This window comes from Ostrea edulis, chromosome 4, assembly GCF_947568905.1.
Source record: "Ostrea edulis chromosome 4, xbOstEdul1.1, whole genome shotgun sequence".
NCBI classification, from domain to species: domain Eukaryota; kingdom Metazoa; phylum Mollusca; class Bivalvia; order Ostreida; family Ostreidae; genus Ostrea; species Ostrea edulis.
Genome location: NC_079167.1, coordinates 38,024,866 through 38,033,266, shown reverse-complemented (window position 1 = coordinate 38,033,266; position 8,401 = coordinate 38,024,866). Strand labels below are relative to the sequence as shown.

Here is an 8,401-nt window from a genome sequence, read left to right as displayed (position 1 = left end):
TATAACAAATTAATATGAACAAGCATAATAAATTCAAGCTGTTTCAAACCATGTTCGTATGACCACAATAGAGGGTCAATATTCTCAATACATCTATATCACCGTCGTAAGCCACGACTGAAACGCACGTTTCTCTTCCCTTTCACAGGATATTCTATTTTAAAATCGGTATTTCAAGAACCACAAGACTATAGTTAATCTTGTTAAAATATAGACGTGTCTTCGTGTAATGCAGATCGCATTTATTTTTATTTTTTTCATTTCATGACCCCGGGTCCACAGTAGAGGTCAAATATTGACACCCTTATATTGATGCATTACTTTATATGTACATGTATACACAGAGACTCGTTACGTATTGACCCTCTGTATTCTATATTTAAATATAGAATAGACGATCGATGTCAAATTTTAATAAGACAAAAATTTCGTGACGAACCCCTGTGATGTATATGATAAATACATTCTTCAACTGAATTATGGTGTCCGAGGGTGCCGTTGGCTTGGAAATCAAACGATTCCCAGTGGCAATCTTATAGAATTTATAATAATCACAGTTTGTGAAAGTAATTTGCGGGCACCTTGAGATATATAGTGTGTAGTGTATCATAGTTTGTGAAAGTAATTTGCGGGCACCTTGAGATGTATAGTGTATAGTGTGTAGTGTATCACAGTTTGTGAAAGTAATTTGCGGACACCTCGAGATGTATGGTGTGTAGTGTATCACAGTTTGTGAAAGTAATTTGCGGGCACCTTGAGATGTATGGTGTGTAGTGTATCACAGTTTGTGAAAGTAATTTGCGGACACCTCGAGATGTATGGTGTGTAGTGTGTAGTGTATCACAGTTTGTGAAAGTAATTTGCGGGCACCTCGAGATGTATAGTGTGTAGTGTATATTGTATAGTGTATAGTGTGTAGTGTATAGTGTAGCCCACTACATGATATGGTTTGTTGGATCTCTTGAATATGATCACAAGGACGAATTTGCGCTGGTATTCTTACTGATGCACGTCCTTTAAAGCACACGCATCATTGAATTTGTTTTATTATGTAGAAAGTAAAGTTCATTAGGAATCATAGGGATGAATTCATACCTGCATAGCGAGCCATCTGTTGCGTTGATGAAGCAACTTAAATCTATGGTTTAACAAGAAGATATATGTAACACAAGCAACTTACCCCGTACCCAACACTACCACCCACGTGACCTAATCCCTTTCAGGGTAACTGCACGAGATGAGATATATCCCATCATCCTGTAAGAACTAACACTATACAACGTACAGCCTCCAAATTCAACCCTTCTATAGTAGTTCTCTCTCAACACAAAAAAAAGAAGTTTACAACATTAACTACAGATTACATGAACTGCAAACTACATGTGGATGTAGCATGTGGGGGAAACGAGTACATACATATATATGAATTGCAAATCAGGTATATACACAAGTAAATGGACAATATCAGTGTTATACCAACATATGAATAATAAACTATAAGGATTTTTGCAGTTTTAAAGCATCGCCTCTCTTTCTGAAAGTTTTAACTAAATATTCACTCAATTTTACAATTACTGGTTTGTCTTCATTAATCATCAACCGAGTAAATTTGTCCTTATTTGTTAAATAGATAAAAATTTTGTTGAACTTGTATATATAATGGAAAAAAACCCACCCATATTTCTCTCTTCAACATAGAATGGACTATCAGTGAGGAAATGAAATCCATCTTCTATACAATATATGTTACATAATTCACATATTTTTGGGGGTTTTTTCTAGAGGAATCTACTGGCCAGTATTGCTTTTTATAAATTCATATCTTTCTCTTTCAACTCGAAGGTCATGTGCACTAATTTGAATTCTACAGAGTTTTTCTTAATTCTAAGGATTCTATAAATATGTAATTTTCTCTATCAAAGTTTTCTTTATACGAAAAATATGTTGTGAGTTTTCCTGATTTCTGACCCTCTTCACGTCTTGTTGACCAGTAAAGTAAAAATCGTTTCCGTACCTGATGCTTCATTTGTTTTTTTGAAAAATTATATTTTTACAATTTGTACCAACATTATATGAATTCAGATTGATATTCTGTGTATAAGCACTGTATAACAGGGATGATTCTGGGCAATTATCAAGTCTATGCCAATATAGTAAACTACGAATAGAGCAGAACATGGGTTAAAATCCACCTATGATGTCATTCTTTTGTTCGAACACTCCATTATTTTTCAGGAATGGAGTGTTCGGAAAGTAGGTAAACCTTTATACAAGTAGATATAAATGCATGCAACAAAAGAATGAAAAACGTAAGACATGATTAAAATGCACAAAGTTTAGTTTTTATTAACGTTTACATTACATTACAGTAGCTGCAAAGGTGGATTTTAAGTGGGTCAATGTACTCGTATCACTCCATTCCTTAAAAGCAATGGACCACGGCCCCTTCGGGGCCTCGGTCCATTACTTTTAAGGAATGGAGCGATACGAGTACATTAACCCTTACATATCTACCCAATTCAGAAATTACTGCAATATTAGTACTTCTTTTCCCGGCACCCAATAGATGTTTACAAAACTTAATATTCAGGTTTTCTACCTCCCAATCTTTAAAGATATCGTATAAATCTCTGTCTTTTTCCAGCATGCGTGCCGAAAGTATTCCTCATATCTCACAGCCATACATGTACATGATGCATTTCTATGTTTGCATGTTTAAAGTCATAAGCTGTGACGCAGTCAAATACAATTTCAAAATGAGGCCACAACCACAGGAGCTAAGCCCGTTTGGGCTCGAATTATGTGGTACCATAAATATAGAATCTATATTTATGGTATCACAGAGTTCGGGCCCAAACGGGCTTAGCCCCTGTGGCCACAACAACATACTTTTGTGTCATGACCTAACTTCCCCTCGAGGTGCATCAACTGACCAAGTTAAATGGTTCTAGCCCTCACAGTGCGCAATATATGATTTGAACACGATTTGAGTATGTATACTCGTAGCTTTGAAATAATTCCAGCAGGGGACCACAGTGATCTAGTTTAAAGTTTGGGTTATGCCCCCCCCCCCCCCCCCAACCCCCAGGATAGATCAGCTGACCATGTTTGATATATAGTTTTAGAGCTCACAGTGTGAAAGACATGATCCGGACACGAACTATTTTGATTGCCCCCCCCCCCCCCCCCGATGCATCTACTGACCTAGTTTACTAATGCTAGGCCTCACAGTATAGAAGATATGTGGCCTGGACAGGAATAGCTAACAGACGGAGGGAAAGGGAAATCTATACTATAATACAGCCCGTCAATAGAGGGTGTATAAAAAAGAAAGAAAAATATATAGCATCCAGTCGTATATAGATTTTTTCATATCTTGTTTCAGGCATTATATACAACCTATCATTGGGTCAAATGCTGTCTGACTTGTTTCATATCGATTGTTAGGCCATTCTTGGCACACTGGTTTTGACTACGGATAACTCTGTTTACCTGATCAAGATATAGGGCTCATTGCGGGTGTGACGGTCGACAGGGGGATGATTACTCCTCCTAGGTACCTTATCCCACCTCTGGTATATCCAGAGGTCAGTGTTTGTCCAACTCTATATTTGTATTGCTTGTATGAGTTATGAGATTGATCACTGTTCGTTATCTTCACCTTTCGTATACCTGCCTCGTTAACATCCATCGTTTGAAAAATCTTGGGGATAAAGAACATCAATCTCAGCACAGTGAAGGTAGTATCTCTCATTAGAAATAGCACTCTGTATGATTAACAGCATGAATTCCGCCCATATTAAGTCATGTGGATTCCGCCCATATTAAGGTATGTGGATTCCGCCCATATTAAGTCATGTGAATTCCGCCCATATTAACTCATGTGGATTCCGCCCATATTAAGTCATGTGGATTCCGCCCATATTAAGTCATGTGGAATCCGCCCATATTAAGTCATGCGGATTCCGCCCATATTAAGGCATGTGGATTCCGCCCATATTAAGTCATGTGAATTCCGCCCATATTAACTCATGTGGATTCCGCCCATATTAAGTCATGTGGATTCCGCCCATATTAAGTCATGTGGATTCCGCCCATATTAAGTCATGTGAATTCCGCCCATATTATGTCATGTGGATTCCAGATCCTGGTCACCGTTTTGAGTTAACCAAAAACTATGGCATGTCAAACGTTGCAATATTTGATCTTTTCCATTTGTATTGTATAATTTTCCATTTGTATTCTATATTTTCCATTTGCATTGTATAATTTTTCATTTGCATTGTATAATTTCCATTTGTATTGTGTAATTTTCCATTTGTATTCTATATTTTCCATTTGTATTGTATAATTTTCCATTTGTATTCTATATTTTCCATTTGTATTATATATTTTTTTCGTTTGCATTGTATAATTTCCATTTGCATTGCAAAATCTTTCATTTATATTGCATCCGAGGGATTGTTTATTTTGATTTGTTACGAAGGATTTCATTAGTTTAGGTCCCACTTATATTTAGCCGTCACCAGGTGACGTACCACAAATAGACTTACTATGCTACATGTATGGGCACAGTGGCGTAACATGGGGGTACTTTAACGTGTCAACACCTGTCGATATTTACGTCTAAGGTTTGATGCAGCCATGAAACGAGTAGAACTCGAACATGCAACTTCACAGTTATGAACCAAAGGGCATATCACTGAACTACCGCGATCGGTTCCATATAGGACTAGTTGAACATACATGTAGCCAGCAATGAGGAATCTTGCGCCGGGAGACACCCCCCCCCCCCCCCTCCCTTCACAAATGATATTTTATATACAGATGTCGAAAAAAGCATGCATGTACGTTTTATTTTGTCAGAACGCACTTGTCCAGGGGACTTCCAGGGGCGGATCCAGGAATAGCCGTGTTTCGAGTTACTCCGGAACACAGTGTTTATTCTGTGTTTAGTCACGCCGCGTCAAAAATGTTCCACAGGGTTACTTCCGGTTTATCGTTGTTTACCAACAGTCGACACTTCGTGTATTAGGCCTAGGCTTAATTTTGTCGATCATCATGAAATTGAAATACAAATTTAATAGTTTGGGGTGTATGCGGTACATATTTGTTTATGAGCGTTTGATAAGCTACTATTGATCTACGAAATACAACGAAAGACTTCGTCAAGAACAGAAGAAGACGATGCATGTCGTGTAACTCACACAAGGCCCAGCTGTCTAGTAACCGGAGGGGTAAAGGAAAAGAACGTATTAGACTCACTGAAACCTGTCAAACAGGTAAAATGAAAATTATGACGACATTTTATATATATACAAAACACAATGTGCACTGCTTCATAAAGCAGGCATTAGGTCCACTCGGGTCCAGTACAGTCTAGGGCCTATGTGAAATAGAATTTACGTTACCAAATCAGGGCCAAATGGGCATAAACATGTAACATATATAACCAGGTCCATTCCAAAGACTATTTCTACCTACGTAGCTATTAATAGCTACCTAGGTATTTAAAGCTACTTAAAGTAGCTACTTTTACATGTTTTTAAAGATATAAATAAATAATAATTAAGGCACATCTTTTAAACAGGTCAGTCGTTTTATGTATCATGTTGTGCATGTGCATGACAAAATTCGGAGTGTAAATTTATATACTTTACGAGGGTGGAAAATGTAGAGGAAATTGCGTGAAAAATCGACTCAAAAACTTTTAATGTAAGAGTGCATGAATGTTAACTTTAAAATTAATAAAGATTTGTAAAACATTCTAGACTTCTTATCATGTATCTTTGATCCTAAGTTCCTAGAGAATGGAAGTGGGTGCAGTTATTGATGCAAATTTGAAAGTAATCATTTTTTGTCCAATATTTTTGTGGTATTCAATGTCAGTATAAGTGAATCAAGAAATTTGGTACACACCATGTTGCGCCGTTCCTGCGTTTGGCCACGAAATGCAAGTAAAGGAAAACGTAGGTAAAAATAGCTACCTGGAGTAGGTTTAAATACCTAGGTAGCTATAAGTAGCTACATAGGTAGAAATAGTCTTTGGACTGGACCTGATAATTATTGATATAAAATTTAGATAATGACAATACACAGTGAAAAGTAATAGATTAGCTATAATATTATAGGTATTTGAAATGGCTTTATTATTTAAAGCTAGTTTAGATTGAATTAGGCTGGGTTTCTAAGTGCAATGATATAGCCATATGTGGGCGAGGATAAAATTATCTACTTGGGTATAGTCAATATGCTGTCTAATTTGAAAATAATTATTTATCAACTAATACTTGTGTTACAGATTAAGTCTTTGGAGTTCGACTTTTAATGATATACTCATGTAATTGGAAGAATTTTTAGCATGACTATTTATTGTTGTAGTCATTTTATTGACTTTTCACAATCCAGTAGGTATTTGTGATTACTGCTCATATTTATATCACTGAACAAAATATATATCTGATCATGATTAAGGTAATATTATTCCTTTCAGCAACATAATTTCAATTATGTGCTCATAGACTGGTCCAGCACAATCTCTAGTATACTTAGCTATATAAATATGCTAATCAAGCTATATAGCTTTGTAAAGCTAATTGAAATTGCTTGATATAACTATTTCAAATCTTCTATCAAATATATTTTTAAAGCATAAAAATTGAATTTCTAAGTGAAAATATTTCATTCTTGTACTTGAAACAACACACTGTAAACAAAAAAAGCTTCTTAAACTATGTACCTTAGGAAGAATTTTGATTCAAAATTGTCAAATGTTTAGGATTATTAAGTTGTTACAGATTCCACATTGTAAAGTCATCATATACTTATCAAAGCTTCGACACACACAAGGTAGTGGACAGTTATCAATACAAAAGAAATTCTCTTTTCATGAAAATTCTTAAAATGACATATGATCTATACCTAAAATAGTGTTGTGGTTAGTTCAAAGTACATGTATATTGTTACGTGTCATTGCACTTAAGATATTTAATCGAAACTAGCTTAATGAAGCTGTTTGAAATAGCTTTATAAAACTATATAGCTAAATATAGAGATTGTGCTGGGCCTGATAGATATAGCAATGCAGAGGAAATCCGTCATATGCATCAAAAGTTTGAAAAAGGTGAATTGACTTAAATATAAATAAAATCATGAAAACTCATACATTCACAGTTTTAATATGAATTACTTCATGTATTTAAAAATAAGTTTTAAAAAATATACATGTATGTACAGTGAACAGTATTTTTAACAAATACATGAATTATAATTTCAGCATTATTTTTTTTTTTTTTTTTTTACATCTTTGCTTCTCAACTTGACAAAAGTCTATTATCAATATTGTGGCATCCCTCCTCTTTTTCAGGTATATGGGAACAGGATCATTTTCCATGCCTTTCACTTGAGGTCTTCAGTTTCATCATTAATCATCTGAATGTCGGTATGCCAAACTCTCATGATGTCATGCCATTACTGGATATTCCTTAACAGTGGTTTATTTAAGCCACACTACCTATAACATTGCCAAAATATTTGACTGAAAATTTTCAAATACACAAGATTTGAAGCAGCAAAAGAAAAGAATTACATATGTATAACACACAAAAAAGAAGAAATTAATTCTCACCTGGCTGATATGAACTTTTTACTCCTTTTTAGCTCCCTTTCACTGCATACCAGCCAATAACTAGCAGTCATTATATGCAGATCAGCCATTGTTATCAACCTGTGTATATATATGTTGAATGAAATATGAATGAAAATTGTTGTTCTTTGTTATTCTTTTTAAAATATATATATACTCAATAGTATATTTCCTTACACAGTACTGAATCAAAGGGGTAGGAGAGCAAATACATAATATATAACCTGGCTCATGTTCAGCTGGTTCCATTCTTGTATATAAGTGGTTTGAGTGGAAATGTACATATCTGATGTACATGTACATGCAAAGTACCTTGATTGCACAGGCAATATGCATCACTTGTGTTCGAATTTACTATTAAAGAGTACCCCAAGCGATGCATATTGCCTGTGCTTGATTGGTATTAAAAGTTGGAGAAAAGATCAATGTTCTTTGATATAATTCAAAATTTTGCAATTTATGAACACCGTTGTAAAATACATACACTGCTCAGATGTGGATGAGGGTACAAGTATACCTATTCTTAAGATTGACAAGATTTTGCACAGTCTATATTACATTTTTAAGAGTCAGTACAAACCTCTTGGTTTTCCTAAAAGTTAATATAAGGAAACTTGCTAGAACAATGATGTTCCTTTGTTGGTTCAGCTTTCACGGAATGTAATAATCGCACTCAATTTCGGCTGCTCGTGGTTTTCTACACAAATGACGCCATCGTTTCCTCTGCGTGAACGCTTTTCCCGGGTTTGGGAAAAG

At 35.3% G+C, this 8,401-nt stretch overlaps 1 long non-coding RNA gene across 1 annotated transcript; it reads left to right on the top strand.

Annotated features, from left to right (window-relative positions):
* Window positions 1–4,267: 4,267 nt before the first annotated feature.
* Window positions 4,268–7,763, top strand: LOC130054102 (uncharacterized). Its single transcript, XR_008802370.1, has 2 exons — window positions 4,268–5,282; window positions 7,367–7,763. It is a non-coding gene; the product is annotated as an uncharacterized LOC130054102 (long non-coding RNA).
* The last annotated feature ends 638 nt before the right edge of the window (window positions 7,764–8,401 follow it).